The 19807-nt window shown below is 39.2% G+C and overlaps 1 protein-coding gene across 3 annotated transcripts in view; it reads right to left on the reverse strand.

The window, feature by feature from the left end:
* The window catches only part of DCAF5 (DDB1 and CUL4 associated factor 5), a 103573-nt gene that overhangs the window by 51303 nt on the left and 32463 nt on the right, over positions 1 to 19807 (reverse strand). The gene's annotated exons all lie outside the window — the stretch shown is intronic.

Below are 19807 nucleotides of genomic sequence, written 5' to 3' on the forward strand. Positions count from 1 at the left end.
GACTCAGAAGATACTTTCAAGTTTATAATGAACCAGGATGGCCATGAACATTAACAATTATACAGTACTAAGTAAAAAAGGCCATGTATCTGTGTGTGTATTTTATCTTTCAGTATCCTTGATTGGCTAGACTTTATTTTATTATTATGAAGAAATGAACAACTTACTGACCATATCATAACCAACTTCTTTTGTATTCTGGGTTCAATTCTTGCGAGTACTGAATTACTGACAGTGAAGTGAGGTTAAGTATATATTGAGGGTGGTATAGAAATTCGTGTGACATGAAGACTACGAACTCATTTTGCCTCACACAGACATTGTTGTCCTGGAAAGAAAATAATCCTAGTAGTTTTAGGTAAAAACAGTTTAGAAATTCTAGGGAATCACAGAGCTGGAAAGGGTCTTGAGAGACCTAAATTAGAGCCTGGCAGATTTAACTGAACATTTTTAAGGAAGAGGTTTTAATAGCATTTTACCAAGTGAAAACTTAAAGAGCTATATGCTACCAGAAGAGATTTAATATTGAATGAAGACAACACATTTTCTTTTTCTTTTTTTGGCATGACAGTGATGGGCAAGATGAAGGGGACAGGAAAGGAGATATCCCATAGGAAAAGGAGCCCCTGGAACCACGTGCAAAGGCAGCTGCCAACCTGGCCTCGTCATAAACACTAGCGCGGGTCAGTCCTATGTCTCCCAGAGCAGTCTTCTCACCAGAGGGAGGCATGCTCTGATACTGCAGCTCTGTGCAGAAAAGGGTTTGGGGCAAAACAGGCTTTAATCCTTTTGGATTAGAATGAACAAAAATAGAAGACTTAGGAAACAGACCCTAGTACTCCAAACATCAAGGAGAAGGCTGGTACCTCTACATGCCCCAAGCAATAATCTCCACAGAGGAATGTTCTTATAATGGTCCTAAACAGAGGCTAGCTACACTCACTCACATACAGAGAATGAATGACAGGGCTGTTACAGTCCAGGCATTTCCTTTACAGGGTCCCCTAGCTGCTGCAGGCATGTGGTGTTATCTAAACACTGAGTTCAAAAACAATGAGAGGCTTTCAATCCAAGATCAGCATGGAGTGTACAAATAAACCGCCATCTGCAGGACTGAAGAGGAGTTGGGGGTGGAAACAAGACTCAACAAAAAGAAACTTGGCCAGCCCCACCCACAATAGCAGCACGGGTTTGCATCAGTTCAGGCCTCCCTGACAGGAAAGCTGGGGCCTCTGGAAAACGCCCTTTCCATGGGTTATACCCAGAATTTCCTCTGCTGATTCTAGTCAGACCTGTAGAAGTCTGCCCAAGACAGGCATCACGCCCATCCCACCCCCATCCAAGCTCCGTGACCTATCTTTGCAATCCAGCTACTCTACAGAGGCCTGTTTGTGGGCTCCAGGAGAATCACTAACTTCTCTTGCCTGTGCTTCTGTGTAGGGAACTCCTCTCTCACACATAGGGTAGGTATGTAGGACTTGCTCCTAGAGCTAAAGAGCAGCAACTGCTAAAACTGAATACTTCATGTTTGGGCACAAAATTAAATTCCTTCCAAAGGGCAGGATGATACCTGAAATCCAGAAAGTGAGTTGTGTTAGCTATAATTTCTCAGCAGGGGTTCTATAGCTGGCTCCTTCTGATGAGAATGGTAAGAACGATAAGAAGAAAAAGCTTAGAAGCAGTTTGCCCTCAGAGTCGAGAAATAAAGATAATGTCAAAGATGCTGTAGTTTATGGTTCCAAGTATAATGTACATGAGAAATCATCTAAAGTTTTACAAATGTGGATTCTCTGGATCCACCCCCAAACATTCTAATTCAATCTGGGAAGTGGGCCTGGGAATCTGAATCTAACAACTCACAATTAATTCTGATGCATGTGACTTTCCAACCACCTTGAGAAACATGGTTCTGTTTTGGAATTCTGGGGGAGATGAAGCAGGAAGAGAAGAAGGAGTGGGGCCAGGGGGAAAAGAAGGTGGAGAAAAGGCAGATTCCCAGAGGTTTAACAAAAAGCCAATCACACAATATGGCACTTTTTACATCCCCATGTCTTTCTGCACGAAAGACTAATTCCTTTTAAAAATCAGAGTTCTTCTCTACCAACAATCAATGCCTGAAATGCCTTTTTCCTGTCATCAACACATTCTCCAAAGGAGAAGTTTCTCACTTCCTCTTGGAGAACTAAGGATAGACTGCCTCAATCTTGATTTGCTTTCTGAACTCTGATCTTGATAATGGAGATGCCACTATCCCCACTCTTCAGAGAAATGGCCACCACTACGTACCTAAACAAGATGAGCAGTATCTTGAAAAGACAAGCAGTAAGTTAAAATGAGTTCAACTCAAAATATCCCCATTTAGAAAAATAAAAGCAATAAATCTATTCCCAACCTATCTCCAGCCAATGATTTGTCATAAAATGCAACAAGACTGGGGTAGGAGGTAATCCAAGGGTCAGCATGCAAAAGATCCAGGACAAAAAGCAAGAGAACCACAGAACAACAAGAAAATATTTCTCATTAGTGTGGTCTCCTGGATTTTTCTTTTTTTGCTCCCTCTCATTCCCAGTATTCAAATGGACTTCTTTATTGTTCTGGCAGAGTAAAAAGAACATTTTTTAAGGTACTTGGCCAAGGGCCTTGGAATAGAAGAGAAACAGGCTAAGGTTGTTTCCAAGGAAAGTAACTGGGAGTATCATGTTCAATATAAAACAGGGCATTGATAAAGTTTGCAAGATTAGACACCATGAACCTGGACTTCCATTAATTCAGGACTAAGTAATTCACCTGATGGTACCAACAACATGATTTACCAAGGCCCACCAGCATGAATTTCCTTATGGTTTCTAAGTGGAAGCTTCAATAACACCTGTGAAATGCGCTGTTATTCCAAATCACAGACATCAGATGGTATTGCACAACCAGAGTAGCAAAAATCAAGGTCCTATAGATGGGGGGGATGGATACCTCCCCCTCCCTTCTGGTTTCTGCTTTAGGAAGGGATGACCTATAAGGAGTAAAGGACATTTTGTACTTGCACAACCCATAAAATATGACAAATCCAAGAGGACACTGGAATTAGAAAGCAAACAAGTTTAGGGAGTCGTCACAGCCCACACCAATCCTATTAAAGTGTGTTCAGGGTCCCAATAACCCTTAACCATTTCTTTTATGTGATTTGGCAGGAGAACCTGGGCTTTCTCGTTTGTTTTTTTCTAACACAATCCTCAATTCCAAGACTGAGACTTCTCTAGAGGAAGCCAGAACTGTTAGACAACTAGTATGAGAAGATACATTGTGATCTCTGTCTAAAACAAACTCCCTTTCCTCAGAACATGATTCACTGCCAAACGTCTCTGGCTTGAAATATATAGATTCAATGTACCTGCTAAAATTTCCTTCCCTTCTTGAACCTCCTGAAATTTAAGTTTGACTGAAGTTGGCAGAAGGGTTTGATACATTTCTGATAGGGAGATTTTTAGATAGGGGCATCTGGCTGGCTCAGTCAGTAGAGCATGCAACTCTTGATCTCATGGTTGTGGATTCTAGTCTCAAGCTGGGTGTAGAGATTACTTTTAAAAAATCTTTTTAGGGGTACCTGCATGGCTCAGTGGTTGAGAGTCTGCCTTTGGCTTAGGTTGTGATCCTGGGGTCCTGGGACTGAGTCCCGCATCAGGCTCTCCCCACAGGGAGTCTGCTTCTCCCTCTGCCTATGTCTCTGCCTCTCTCTGTGTGTGTCTCTCATGAATAAATAAATAAAATCCTACTAAAACAAATCTTTTTAAAAAGAAGAGAGATCTTTAGATGATCAAATGGCATATCCAATCCCTACATGAAGCAAATGTGGATGGCAGGCATTGCTGTGTTTTTAATCATCATCTTCCAGAATAGGGGCATCCCCAAAGATAAAGTGATCTGGAACCTAAATTTTTGTGTTTGACCCAGAGATCTCAAAAGCCATGCAGAACTGAACAAGATCTCAAAATAAATTAAGAGGTACTGCCATAACAGATTTGTTCTAGGACACACATGAATTTCCCATAGAACTAAGGACTCAACATTTAGTCATCTCAGTTCATCAGATGGCCTGGCTTATCAGATACCCTTTCACCCCAAACTGCAGAAAATAGAGAGGGGTTTTCTGAGCAGCAATTTAATATTCACCTTACAACTAACTACTCCTGGTCCTACCTTCTGACAGACATTACATTAGCATCAACCCTGACCTTACAGTATATAAAACTGGAAAGGTAGAGTTTAATGAACAGTGCTTGGTAAGAGGCAGAAAAAAAAACAAAAGAGGGAGGTTGGTATGACAGTTGCTACAGCAACAGTAACAGTGCTGCAAGAGGGGTTGGGAATATATGCAGGTAAACAGGCAGTCCCTGATGGCAGGAGAGGAAACTGGGGTGGGTGCACTGGCTATTAGGGTGGAAGGCCACGAAGCTGAAGGAATGTGAAAGAGGAAAGAGGTAAAGTTTGGAAAAAATCCTAAGCAGAAAAGGGTCTGAAAACAAAAATCAGAATTTGTCACTGTCTATGAAGAACTCCTATGCAAACAGTTGAAAACAAGAGACAGGGATCCCTGGGTGGTGCAGCGGTTTAGCCCCTGCCTTTGGCCTAGGGCGTGATCCTGGAGACCTGGGATCGAGTCCCACATCGGGCTCCCGGTGCATGGAGCCTGCTTCTCCCTCTGCCTATGTCTCTGCCTCTCTCTCTCTCTCTCTGTGTGACTATCATAAATAAATAATTAAAAAAAAAAAAAAAAGAAAGAAAACAAGAGACAGAGGAATGCAAAGCAAAAGGAGAGAAGGCCAAACTGCTGACTGATGAGACACAACTACAGGAAGCCAGTCTGTTTCTCTAGGAGCAGCTCACTGAGAATGTATCCAAACACCAAAGTCCCCTCTAGTTGGCAGTAACAGAAGTGTCTTAGAATAATGGCTTTGAAACTTTGATAGCAACCCTTGGTAAAGTACATTTTATACTGCATCCTGGTACACCCACTTTTTTTTTTTTTCAGCATAAATTCATTAAACAGTACTTACCACCTACCATAATGCTACGCCCTGATTCTGTATTCTATATTTTTTTACTTAATAAACACTTGTGACCATCTAAGTTGATTTCATGGCCCACAGAATTATTGAAAGAGCTTTCTACCTTAGCTTCCTTGCTTCTACTCTTAGCCTATGCTTCATTTATCCTGAATAACACAGTCAGAGGGATGCTGAACCAAGAGTCAGAAACATCATTCCTTTGCTAAAGATCTTTCAGTGGCTCCCCATTTACACCAGAGTAAAAACCAAATTCTTTATGAGACCAATGAAACCCTAGACAACCACCTCCCGATCCCTGTATCTTTGACTCTACCTCCTAGCACTCTTCTTACCTTACTCTACTTTAACCATATGATGCCTCCTTACTGATCCTAGAACAAGTCAAGCATGCTTCTGCTTAAGGGTCTTTACATTTGCAGATCCTGCTGTCCAGAATGTTCTCCAGATATGTCCATAGTTCATTCACTTACCTCTTTATTCAAATACCCTCCTCAATCAGGCCCTTTCTGATATCCTGTATAAAAGTTCAAGTTCCCAATACTCTGTCTCCCTTGCATGCTTTATTTTTCCAGGTACATGAATGCCATCCTACATACCATATATTTTTATGTATTTATTTTGTTTCTTATTTGTCCTTTCCCACTAGACTACTAACTTTTATATCCTTTCCCTATATAGCCCAGTGCCAGGCATGTAATAGTCACTCAATAAATAGCCATTGAATGAATGATCTAATGGATCATGAAGCAGCAGTTTCAAAAACCCTGATTTTAAACGTTAAAAAGAAAAATGGGCTCTGCCAAAGTTCACATGGGTCCTGACATTTGTCTACATGTGAAACCCAATCTGAGAGACAAGAAGCAAAGCAGCATAAAACTGGAGAAATATTAAGAGGCTTGGAGATCATCTGAGTCCAAGTCCTCTTGAACAGGCAAAGAACCAGCCCCATTTGTCAATGACCACTCAGGCAATCCCCCATCTTTGTGTGACACTACCACACATCCTTAAAATAAGTTAAATACGTCTACCTGCCAATAAGTGGCCAACAAGAAGGAAGAGATTAGCAGGTAGGCAGGTGTCTTAATTATATCTTGTATTTTTTATTTTTATTTTATTTATTTATTAAAATTTTTATTTATTTATGATAGTCACAGAGAGAGAGAGAGAGGCAGAGACATAGGCAGAGGGAGAAGCAGGCTCCATGCACCAGGAGCCCGACGTGGGATTCGATCCCAGGTCTCCAGGATCGTGCCCTGGGCCAAAGGCAGGTGCCAAACCGCTGCACCACCCAGGGATCCCTATATCTTGTATTTTTTAAAGTGAGTTTTTAATACAAAAATTCAAAAGGAAAATTAATAATTACATTTGGGGAAATGAAGTTAAAAAAAAAAGAAAATTCATCTGTTAGATATCAGAAAGGGGTGAATTCTACAGGTTTTAAACCTATGTTGGGATCCCTGGGTGGCGCAGCGGTTTGGCGCCTGCCTTTGGCCCAGGGCGCGATCCTGGAGACCCCGGATCGAATCCCACGTCAGGCTCCCGGTGCATGGAGCCTGCTTCTCCCTCTGCCTGTGTCTCTGCCTCTCTCTCTCTCTCTATGTGACTATCATAAAAAAAAATAAATAAATAAACCTATGCCCTATCCAGTGATATTTATGAATGGATAAACACTCAGATTGATGGATGTATAAAGACCAACAAGAAGATATATAAATGAGACTACAGGATTTAGGTAATTTTTACTTTTTGTGCCTTTCTGTTTTATTTTTCCAAGTTTTTCTACAATGAACATGATTTTTTTCCTGTAATCAGAAGAAAATATGTTATTTTAAAAATACCATCTCATATACAGATACTTTTTAACTAGGGGATACAGAAAATAGCTTTGAAAAAAATATGAGAGTAGGGAATGTAAAGACCCTCTTAATGAAAACTTCAAATAATATGCTGCCCCATAGATGTTAGATAGATTCTGGTATAGATGTTAAATCTGAAATTAAATCATTACTTTAAATTCATATAATGATAGTCAAACAACTATCTGAAAACAGTGTCTCTTACCATCTTTCTCAATGAGAGCAAATAATATCCCTCCTTTGGTAGGTTTTCAAGTACTAAACAGGCCTATGTTGGTTAGTATTGAACACAGTCATCAAGTTAGTTCTAAAACTAACTCAGTTTGATTTCTTTCTGCAGATCCACCACCCTACTTCCAAAGCACCCATAAATAAATGGCAAGGTCATATTATTGGAATAAAAAATAGATTTAAAACATAAAATATTTTATGCAGAACCCAGAAACATTGGCAATGTTTTTGGAAAGTCTTCCATACATAGGTAAATTCATGAGTAAATGAAGCCAAAATGATTAGAGTATACCGAGAAATCCCTATCTAAAATATGTGACTCACAACAGATAAAATAGAAGTGGTCATCTGTTATCACAACGTAAAAAGTTTAAACTATGAGTAATTCACTGAAGGAATAACATCACAATAGATACTCTTGAAGGAGCAAGAAGTTCATTAAATTTAGTTTACAAAATGTTTGTGTGTACACTGTATCATCTAATCTCTTTTTTATTTTTTTATTTATTTAATTTATTCATGAGAAACACACACACACACACACACACACACACACAGAGGCAGAGACACAGGAAGAGAGAGAAGCAGGCTCCATGCAAGGAGCCTGACGTGGGCCTCGATCCCAGGTCTTCAGGATCAGGCCCGGGGCTGCAGGTGGCGCTAAACTGCTACACCATCGGGGCTGCCCTGTATCATCTAATCTTTACAATAATTCCCCTATAAGGTAGACAGTGGGGATATTATTCTCATTTCATACTAGAGGGAACCAAAGTCCTGAGCAGTTACATGATTTGGTCCTGAGCACACAATAGATAAGCACCAGATATAGGACCAGCAAGTTTTTTCTGCTTCTTGGCTCAACAAGGTTTCACAGAAGGGTCCCTGGGTGGTACAAATGGTTAAGCATCCAACTCTTGGTTTCAGCTCAGATCATGATCCCAGGGCAGTGAGATTAAGCCCTGTGTGGGGCTCCGTGCTCAGTGCAGTCTGCTTGAATATGTCTCTCCCTCTCCCTTTGCCTTCCCCCCACCCAATAAAAAACTAAATCTTAAAAATTAAAAATAAATAAAACAAATTACAAAAAAAAAAAAAAAAAAAAAAAAACAAAAAGAAAACAAGATTTCACAGGACACATGGTGGAAATGGGTTATTCCACTCAGCAAAGAGAATAGTATCAGATGACAATGCATCAGGGCCAGAAGGATTCATCTAAGTTGTTCACTTCACACCCTTCTTGTAGTTTAATTAACTCATTTACTCATGCATGCATTTACTGAATAAACATTTATTGAATACCTGCTAACTATTATAGATACTGCACTAGGCCCATGGATTCAAAAATGAAATAAGATGAAGGAGACACCCTTGAGAACCAATTAGTGACAAGGAAACCAAGAGTTTCCTTCTATAGCATGAATAGTGTTGGAATAAGGGGAACATGTGTACTGAGAGACATAGGAAGAACATCTACCCTCTACCTGGGAGACGGGTGGCGGTGGTCGCAAAAGATTTCCTAGAAGAAAAACTCAAGCTGACTCAACAGAAAGAGAGAGTTGACTCAAATTCTCAAGTGGCAAAAGACATGAGATAAATTCAGGTATGTTAATATATGGGTAAATTCCCAACACATACTGATGAGTAAAAGGTCAAGTTGTAAAATAATTGTACAGTGGTACATCATTTTGTGTGGAAAACATACATATGTACAGAGACAACACCGTATGTTTTCTGTGGGTACATATATAAGCACATAAAAGCAAAAAAACAAAAAGTTCTGGAAGCATATGCTATGAACTCCTATTCATTACCCCCAAGAGAGGGGGGGCAGGGGACCTGGACTGGAAGAGGTAGTCAGAAGGGACTTCAGCTTTAATTAAAGTTTTATTTTATTTTATTTATTTATTTATTTATTTTTAAATTTTTATTTATTTATTTTTAAATTTTTATTTATTATTTATGATAGTCACACAGAGAGAGAGAGAGAGAGGCAGAGACACAGGCAGAGGGAGAAGCAGGCTCCATGCACCGGGAGCCCGACGTGGGATTCGATCCCGGGTCTCCAGGATTGTGCCCTAGGCCAAAGGCAGGCGCCAAACCACTGCGCCACCCAGGGATCCCTAATTAAAGTTTTAAAAGGAGAATGTTATTAACACAGAATTCATGTTTTTTTAACTTTTAATTTTGAAGTAATTATACATTCAGAGGAAGTTGCAAATAAATATACAAGAAGTTCCTTTATACCCTTTATCCAACCTCTCCCAGTGTTACCATCTCACATAACTATAATACACTATTTGAAACCAGGAAATTTACAGTGGTACAATCTACAGAGCTTATTTTGATTTTTTTCAGTTATACATGTTCTCATATGTGTGTTATGTGTGTTTGTAGCTCTATGTAATTATATCACATCTACAGCTTCATGTAACCACCACAATTAAGATACTTATGTGTACCATCATCACAAGACTCCCTCATGCTACCCTGGTATAGCCACATTCATCCCTACTCTATCCCCATTGCTAACACCTGGCAACCACTAATCTGTTCTCCATCTCTTCACATATATTAGTTTGTGAATATCATATATATGGAATTATGCAGTATACACCCTTTGAGATTGACTTCACACAACATATGGTAAGTTCGTTTTTAATTTTTAAAGGAACTACCAAACTATGTTCCAGAGTGGCTGTACTATTATACATTCCCACTGGTAATGTAGGAGTGATCCAGTTTCTCCACATCTTCATCAGCACTACTTGTATTTTAAAAAGCTAAACTAAGAAGTCGGTCATTATATTTTAAAACAAAAGGAAAGATAAAACTATATAATTTTAGCTTCCTTATGGATATACCTAACACCATCTATGAAATATTTTTGTAACAACAACAAAAAACCCAAAAACCAAAACTACCCACCCACAAAACTGTTCAAGTCCCTAAATCTAAAACCAATGTATAGGAAAAACTGGGGTCAGAAGGAATATGCTAAATGACAGTATAAAAATGCAATCACTATATTAAAAAATGTGAGAAATTCCACAAGATAATCTATTTATTAAAGAAATAATAATTATTATTTCTTTAATAAATAGATGGCAAGGAAAAAAGGGGAGAGGCAGGAATACTTGTAGATTAAAAGAGACTCAGCAGCCCTATTAACTAACTGCTTTGTATGAACCCTATATAAATCCTGATTCATTAAAAACCAATTGTAGCATTCATGAGACAATTAAGGAAATTTTCTTTTTTAAGATTTTAAGTAATATCCACACTCAACATGGGGCTCAAACTCATAACCCTGAGATCAAGAGTTACACTCTCTACCAACTAAGCCAGCCAGGTGCCTCGACAATTAAGGAAATTTAAACACTAGTCAAATATATGCAATGATATTAAGAAGTTATTAAGTATGATAATGTTGGGGTTATACTTTTTTTTAAAGATTTTATTTATCCATTCATGAGGGACACAGAGAGAGAGGGAGAGGCAGAGACAGAGGCAGAGGGAGAAGCAGGCTCCACGCAGGGAGCCCAATGTGGGATTCGATCCCGGGACTCCAGGAACACGCCCTGGGCCAAAGGCAGGCGCCAAACCACTGAACCACCCAGGGATTCCCTGGGGTTATACTTTTTAAAAGAATTATCTTTTTATGGAAAGTACTCTGGCAGTTCCTCAAAAAGTTTAACATAGGATTACCATATGATCCAGCAATTCCACTCCTAGGTATATACTTGAAAAAACTGAAAACAGGTACTCAAACACATATTCACGAATGTTAATAGTAGCGGTATTCATAATACCAAAGAGTGTAAACAATTCAAATGCACATCAATGGATGAATAAACAAAATGTTGTATATCCATACAATAGAATATTATCCAGCCATAAAAAGGAATGAAGTAATGATACATGCTACAATGTAGATGAATCTCAAAAATATAAGTAAAAGAAGCCAGACCAAAGGTCACATAATGTATGAAATATCTGGAACAGATAAATCCATAGAGAGAAAAAGCAGATCAATTGTTAACCAGAAGCTAGCAAGAAAAAAGTACTTTGGGGAGTCATGGCATAAAGTGTGTGAGTTTTATTTTAGGATGATGAAAATGTTTTGGAACAGATAGAGGTGGTAGTTGTAAATCATTATGAATGTGGGGCAGCCCTGGTGGCTCAACGGTTTAGCGCCACCTTTGGTCCAGGGCATGATCCTGGAGACCGAGGATCAAGTCCCACGTCAGGCTCCCCGCATGGAGCCTGCTTCTCCCTCTGCCTGTGTCTCTGCCTCTCTCTCTCTCTGTGTCTCTCATGAATAAATAAATAAAATCTTTTTAAAAAAATCATTATGAAAAAAAAATCATTATGAATGTGTTAGATGATGAATTTTTCACTTTAAAATAGTTAATTTATGTTATGTGAATTTTATCTCAATTTAAAAAAATTATCTTTCAGTGATATATATTTTTTTTCTTTTTTTTTTCAGTGATATATATTAAAATATTTACAGAGAAATGATATGTTACATGGAAATCGATTCAAAATAATTAGGGAGGGAAGTCACAGATGAGGAATAAATGAAACAAGATTGTCCATGGGTTAATTACTGAAGCTGGGTGATAGGTATGTTAGAATTTATTTTACTATTGTACTTTTATTTACATCTAAAATTTTTTTACCATAAAAAGTTTTTAAAAAGAGAAGAATCAAGACTTGTTTTTTAAAAAAAAAGTCCACTTGATTTATTAGGGATTTGACAGTAACTCTTTCTGAATAACAATACTTGAGGAGTATTAAAGGAAGGATATGGATTGGTACATGCTTCTAGAACTTTCATCCATTCACGAGACATTCCCCAGATATTCTGGTCTGAAGTCTCTTGTTATAAAAGCCACATTTGTGCTTTGTGCAAAGGAATGGACATGGGGAAGCTCTGACCTAAAGTCCAAAGACCCTGAGTCAGAATGAATACAGTACTCAACACAGACCTTTTAATAACCATAGCTCCCATCTTGCAGGTTACTCAAAGTTGCTAAATTACCTAGAATATCTGTTTCAAATGGCAGATTCACAGGTCCTGCCTCAGGTCTCAACAATTCAGTCTCTGGATCTGTCCTTCAGGAAGGAATATTTTAACAAGATTTCCAGGTGATTCTGATGCCCTCTAATGCTTGAGAACCACTAGGTTAGGACAGCGGGGCCTTAATGTCTTCCAAAGGACAAACCTGATTCTAGAGCTCCACCACGTGGCCTAAAAACTAGACAGCAGCTTCAGGAGAGTCCCTGGCTTCCCCACGTAACCCTAACTGACAGGCAGTCAAAACCCAGCAAGAACTCTTACAACCTTCCCTAAGGATTTATCCCTTAAAGACATGTTTTGATCCATGCCATTACACTCAAGCAATTAACAGGCCCAGAAAACATTACAGAAAGCTTGCTTTGAAAATACAGACTATTTGGAGGTAAGTATAAAACTGCATTCAAAAAAAAAAAAAAAAACTGCATTCATTCAATATTTACTGAAGGTACATAATATTCTAAGTACTGTGCTAGGCTCAAGAGATCAGAGATAAAACAAGGTCCTGTCCTTAAAAATCCATAGGAAAACATGACAAGTAATAGCACAGATTCAGACAAACACTTCTTTTCTGAGAAGCAAATCCTGGGCACTGGGAAGGAAATAAAATAATCTAATACTGATCTAGTTGGAGATAAACACTCATATCAAAAGATCATTAATGATGGCAAAAGCAGTAAATGAACCAAGCAATATGCATGCCACAGACCATAAGTACTTTACAGAGACTCTGACTAGAGAGATCTCTTCCTGTAGAAGAGAAGGCTTCATTCATTCCGCATATATTCTGTGTCCAAACTGTGCTAGGTGTTGGGGACACACTGAGTAAAGGAAGCTTTAAGACTATGGGAGCAAGGATGCTTTTCCTGATGGGCTATCAATTTGATTGTGGACCCTGAAAGGTAACTAAAACTTGAATTGACAAAGAAAAGCAAAAAAAAAAAAAAAAGAAAAAAAAAGAGAAATTCTCCTCTATGTGTGTTGGTATATAGAAGAGAGTACAAGGGGAGAGAGAAGGAGCAGACTGTTTGCTGAAGGAGTTTTTATTTTATCCAGTAAAGTAGGTCATACATTCATTCCAAAAAACATTTTCTTAGAGCATCCCACATATAGGTTCTAGGGATAGGGCCATGCACAAAGATGACAAGAATCCACTAAAGCTCCCACGTAGGGGAAGGGCAAGAATGATATTTAAGGATATGCGTTATACGGCAGAAGCCAGAGGCCAAGTTAAGAAGCTGGTGTAGCCAGTCCCTTTCAGAAATAGTCTTGTGGGCCTGATAAGGAGCCGGAGCTTTGAGAACTGAAAATAATGGCCAGGCACTAACACAGAGCAAGGCTGGTTATGGCAGAGGGTCAGAGAGACAGAAGAGAAAAATGGGACTCTGGGATTTTGGCCAGGATGATTGTGGGAGTGATGGTGACATTGATAAAAACAAACAAAAAAGCAATACAATTCTAGGAAGAAAGCAAGTGTTCATTACAGATTTCAGCATATGGAATGCTTGCTTGTATATGTGTGTAAAGATGACTGAGTGGGGGAAGAAAGAAAGGAGTGCCTAACCAGAAGCCATGTCCCCCAGTTAGAGCTAATCATTCTGACAACTAAACTCCAGTGATCTCCAGCTTTTCTCTTGCAGTTTTTTCTACACCATCCAAACTGCTGGGTCTTCCTGACTCTCCTCTCTTCCTTTTTTGTCTGTTCAAATCATTCCCTAAAGAGCTGGTGATATTACTACAACCACTGGAATCACAGGGAAGGCAAATACCCATGTGAATATAATAGGGACCTTAGCCTTTTAGAATGTACTTTAAATACATTAAATATACTTTAAATACAGTAAAATGCATTAATTCTAAGTAATCTAAGTATATAGCTCAATAATTCTTTTACTAAAGTATATACCCATGAAACTACTACCCAGATATGAAACCCTGGAAGCTTCCCTCATGCCTCCCTAAGTCATCAATAAATACCCTTCCCAGAGGTCACTACTATTCTGACTTCGATGGCCTGCCTGTTCTTGAACACCATACGCCTGTTCTTGAACACCATACACTTTTATATCTGTCTGGCTGCTTTCATTAAACATTATGGCTGTGTGGGATCCCTGGGTGGCGCAGCGGTTTAGAACCTGCCTTTGGCCCAGGGCGCGATCCTGGAGACCCGGGATCGAATCCCACGTCGGGCTCCCGGTGCATGGAGCCTGCTTATGTCTCTGCCTCTCTCTCTCTCTCTCTCTCTCTCTCTGTGATGACTATCATAAATAAATAAAAAAAAAATTAAAAAAAAAAAACATTATGGCTGTGAGATCCATCCATGTCAAAATGTGTATCAATAGTTCTTTCTTTTTAGTCTATGTGATATTCCATTATATGGCTATTCTGCAGTTTATTTATCCATTCTCCTTCGATGGATATTTGGGTTGTTTCTAGCCTTTGGCTATTATGAATAAAGCATCTGTGAATATTACTGTACACATCTTTGATGGAAGTCTGCACTAATTTCTCTTAGATATACCTAAGGGTGAGATTACTGGGTCATGGAGTCACATGTTGAGTTTTAACAGATGTTGACAGAGTTTTCACAAGTGGTTGTACCAATTTACTCTAACCTAAAATGTATGAGAGTTTCAGTTGCTCCATACCCTTGTCAACACTTGGTACTATTAGTCTCTTTAATTTTAACCATTCAGGATATACAGTGATACCTTATTGTGGTTTTAATTTGCACCGCCCTCCGGAGTAATGAAGCTGAATATCTTTCAAATGTTTATTGGCTATTTGGTATATCTTCTTTTGTGAAGCACCTATCCAACATGTCTGCTCATTTCAAAAATTGAGTTTTCTCTTACTTACTGATTTATAGTTCTATTACATTCTAGATAGGAATTCTTGTTCAATACATGTATTATGAGTAATTTTTTCCCAGATCACGGCTTATCTTTTGGCTCATCTTTTCACTTAAACAGTGTCTCTGATGAACAAAAGTTCTTAATTTATCATCATTTTTCTTTCATGTAGAGTGCTTTTTGGGTTGTGTTTAAGAAATCTTTGTCTAGGGAGGATGCCTGGGTGGCTCAGTGGTTGAGTGTTTGTCTTTGGCTCAGGTCGTGATCCCAGGGTCCTGGGACTGAGTTCTGCATCAGGCTTTCCCCACAGGGAGCCTGCTTCTCCCTCTGCCTATGTCTCTGCCTCTCTTTCTGTGGCTCTCATGAATAAATAAATAAATAATTTTTTTTTTTTAAAAAAAAGAAATTTTTGTCTACCCTAATGGCCTTGCATTCTGGTCTAGACAGCCCCATTCTTTAAAGTTTCAACAAACATAAGAGCATAAGTACCTTTTCCAGCCTCTGAAATTGTACCCTGAGCTCTACTTTCCCATGATAGTATAAGCAACCCTCAAAATGCAACGTGGCAGTGTCTGGTTTGCTCAGAAGGCAAAGAGTTATGCTTAATTTGGTCTCTACAGAAGCAGGATTGATAGAGGCCCCACAAAACAGACATTTAACTTTGAGGCCCTCAAAGCCAGGTCAGGTCTTAAGAGCAATTTCTTTTCAATAGTAGGAATTTGCACTCATTGCCCATTTTCAGATGTGTCATTTACACACCACGTGAAAGCACCATGTTATAAGGTTAAGTCTTTACAGGAATTCCTGACTTGCCCTAGTTTTATTATTGAGTGGGAAAGAATCACTCTCTTTATTATCCTTGTCAAAGCAAGACATTATTACCTGTCACAGAGCTAAGAGTTTCTGACAGGAAGTGACAGAAATTAAAGATACGAGAAGGGAGAGAGGTGGTGAGTGAGCAGTCAGGTGAAATGGAATGAAAAGGATGAGACAAGCAGAGTAGTATCAGGGGAATCTTTAGTTTTCCTGAACTCTCTTGAAGTTAGAGGATCACAGATCTGAAACTTGTTCAGAGGTCACTGCACCAGTCCAATAAGACATAACTGAGATGTTGGCAGTGACCAAGGACAGGGTAGTTGTAAAAAGACATCTCCAGAAGTAATCCAAATGAAAGGAATAACACCAAGTCCAAACATGCAATGTATATTTGTGTATGTGAAGTTTTCTCCCCTACCCATTCACCCTATGGCCCACTCATTATAACTACACTCCCTAAAACAGACCTTTCCAACTCCAAGGTCTATAGGGCCAGGCAAGTAATGTAAATGAAGGAAGCACCCCTGGATAAGACATCAAGGAGTGGTAGAACACATCTACAAGGTTTGAAGAGGAACTCATGACAGCTTTGGCAGACTGTTGCCACAGAAGAATAAATACCCAATGATACCGGATCTTTTCGCTTTTTCAAGAGGCATTAGAAATTATGATTTTTCTGTGTAATGTCCCAAACACCATTAATGATGTAGGCCAAACAAAATATCTCTGTGGGTGGAATCTGACCTATGGGCAGCTAATTTACAACCTCTGTTCTAAAGCTTTGCAGCAAACTCAATAGCATGTGCAGGTCTCCAGGATTAAAAGAGCAAGGAACTTGGAAAACCAACACGTAGACAGGGGCTGAGACAGTGCAAAGGGTTTAACTTTCAGAGGCAGAAATGTCTAAAGGCCTCGGACTTTAGAATAGGACATATCTGTATTGGAAAAATTGGGGAGGAATTCTGAGAGTTCTACTGTAAGGAAGCATAGATGAAAGAAGACTAGAATGTATAGGGGCCTTGTTTGCTTTAAAAGAGGGGGTGGATAGGATACCCTCATATACACAAGCTATTTCAACTCTCTGTGCCTTGATTTTCTTATCATTAAAATAGGAATAAGAGAACCTACTTCATAGGGCTGTCATAAGGACTAAATTAGGAATTATTTATGTAATTGTCATTATCCCTTGCAAGTAATGCTTGATAAATATTAGCTATTATTTATTATGAGCCACTGAGAGGTGAAGTAACTTACTCAAGATCACATGGTTATTAAGGTATACTATCTGGATGTGAAACCAGTATAATGGCTTTAGATTCTACACTCTAAACCACCAAGCTCTTCTGCCTCCCATTAGCTTGCTGGGATAGTTTCTTCATCTGTGTAATGAGGAAGTCAGATCAGATGTAACTAAAGTTCCCTCTAGAGCTGACATTTTATTCAACCAGCCAGCCCTCTAATTAACTTATTTCAGGACAAGAGGGGGACACACATGACCTTGCTCACATTCCTACAGACTACCAACCTAAAGGAGAGAGATACAGCTTAGGCTTGGGGTAGACCTGAGAAACCATTTCAACATGGAACAATCTATAGGTTAAGCCAGGAAGAAAAAAAGTGTTCACTGTGAGGCCCCTTTATTACTCTATGAAGATTATATTTGTTTCTAGGAGGCCAGTAGGCTTCCTGAGTAGGCCCAGAATTCACTCACATGCCCAAGCTATTATAGGCTGAAAACTGCTTATAAGCCCGCTAAGTTCCACAGTAGGTTCTAAATCTGGAATCGTTAGAATGCTGAGCAACTTCAACTTTTTCTTCTTGGGGGTCAAAGGTCTGTATGAGAACCTAGTAAAATTGTCTCAATCCCTAGAAAAAAATTGACATGTGTGCTCAGTTGAATATACAAGTACATATAATTTTACCTGCAATTTTAAGGGGTTCACAAATTCCCTAAAACCTTTCTATAGACATTAAATATCCCTTGGAATAGATCTACCTTGCGCCAGGGCTGTCCTCCCAGGGGATTCAGAACTGCCTCAAGATCTAGGCTGAGGTTTCTAGACAGCCGTGTTCAGGAAACAAATCATCTACTACAACTCAGCATAATCAATCCTACATAGAAAAGACAAAGGGCCCTCTCTTCCACTCCCACAGCAATTTGTACTGAGAGAAATCAAACAGATAAGATCTGTAATTTAATCCCAAAATACCAGCAGATGAAGACTGGGACCCCAAGATTATTTCATGCACCTTGTCTGCCTCACTCCCACAGAACCACACAGAACCTTAGAAGAGTTCAAAGAAATAGGTAAAAACATCCTAGACCATCCTTTTATTCTAAGAAAGGAATCAGTCAAGATTACCTATTAGCCTTATTAGAGGACTTTTCTCCCAGATGGGCTTTGAAAACTACAAGTTACCAAAGAAACCATATAACCTCACCCATAATGAAAGAAGTAATCAAAACAAGAAGATAATATTCCCCCCCATAAGGGAGTGTAAGTGTTGGCAAGAGTCTGGACAAATGTGTAGTCTCATGCACAATTGGTAGGCTTGTACATTAGTGCAGCCTTTGGCGGTAGCAGGACAATGTGACAATTTTTATCAAGTTTATAAAAGTATACACCTTTTGATGCAGCAATTTCCTACAGATATGTTTGCAAAGATAGGCCAAAATAGATGTGCAACTGGGCTCAGTGTAGCACTGTTTATAATGGCCCAAACAGGAAATAAGAAGTCCTGGCTGTTGGACACATCATATAAATGGAATACCATATAGCCATTAAAGAATGTGCTAGGGGCAGCCCGGGTGGCTCAGCAGTTTAGCACTGCCTTCAGCCCCAGGGTGTGATCCTGAGGACCTGGGATCGAGTCCCATGTCAAGCTCCCTACATGGAACCTGCTTCTCCCTCTGCCTGTGTCTCTGCCTCTCTCTCTCTCTCTCTCTCTCTCTCTCTCATGAATAGATAAATAAAACCTTAAAAAAAAAAAAAAAAAAAAAAGAATGTGCTAGGGGAGGCGCCAGGCTGGCTCAGTCAGTAGGGCACATGACTCTTGATCTCGGTGTTGTGAGTTCGAGGCCCATGGTGGGTGGCTGGATTACTTAAAAATGAGATCTTAAAAAAAAGAAAAAAGAATGTGCTGTCTCTGTAAGTGCTGATAGGAATAAAGTTCCAATGCATATTATTAATTGAAAAAAGAAGTTGAAAATAGTGGGTTATTAATACATGGTTCCTTTAGCCCAAAGTTTGTTTGTTTATGAGAGACACAGAGAGAGAGGCAGAGACACAGGCAGAGGGAGAAGCAGGCTCCATGCAGGCAGAGGGAGAAACAGGCTCCATTCAGGAAGCCTGACATGGGACTCGATCACAGATCTCCAGGATCACACCCCGGGCTGAAGGTGGCGCTAAACCGCTAAGCCACCAGGGCTGCCCTAGCCCAAAGTTTTTAAAGTATAGATATACATGCTAGTATGTGCATTAAATTATGTTCTGGAAAGATACATAAGTATTCATTATAGTCACTTTTGGAGAGAATGACTAGAAACCAAAAAGGAGAACCATACTGATGTACAAATAATGTAGAAAATGTACCTAACAGAGATAATCTGGAGATGAAATTTTTTTTCCTTTTTTTTTTTTTTTGTTTGCTTTATTATATTTCTCTGGATATAAACCTTAAATCTAATAAATGTTACCTTAAAAATGAAACAATCTCACTTAGATTAAAAAAAAGAAAGAAAAGAAGTCATGTTTAGTGAGGAGACAAGTAGAAAAGGGAGGAAAGCCCAAATACAACACAGAGTAGGCAACTGCTAGGGGGAAATTAGGAGAATTAAAACATTCAGCCTCTCCTCTACTCTCAAGACAGTGCTCATGCCATGCACTACTGACGCTTTCCACTGGGGATGAATAG

The sequence above is a fragment of the Canis lupus genome, chromosome 8, assembly GCF_011100685.1.
Source record: "Canis lupus familiaris isolate Mischka breed German Shepherd chromosome 8, alternate assembly UU_Cfam_GSD_1.0, whole genome shotgun sequence".
In the NCBI taxonomy this organism is placed as follows: domain Eukaryota; kingdom Metazoa; phylum Chordata; class Mammalia; order Carnivora; family Canidae; genus Canis; species Canis lupus.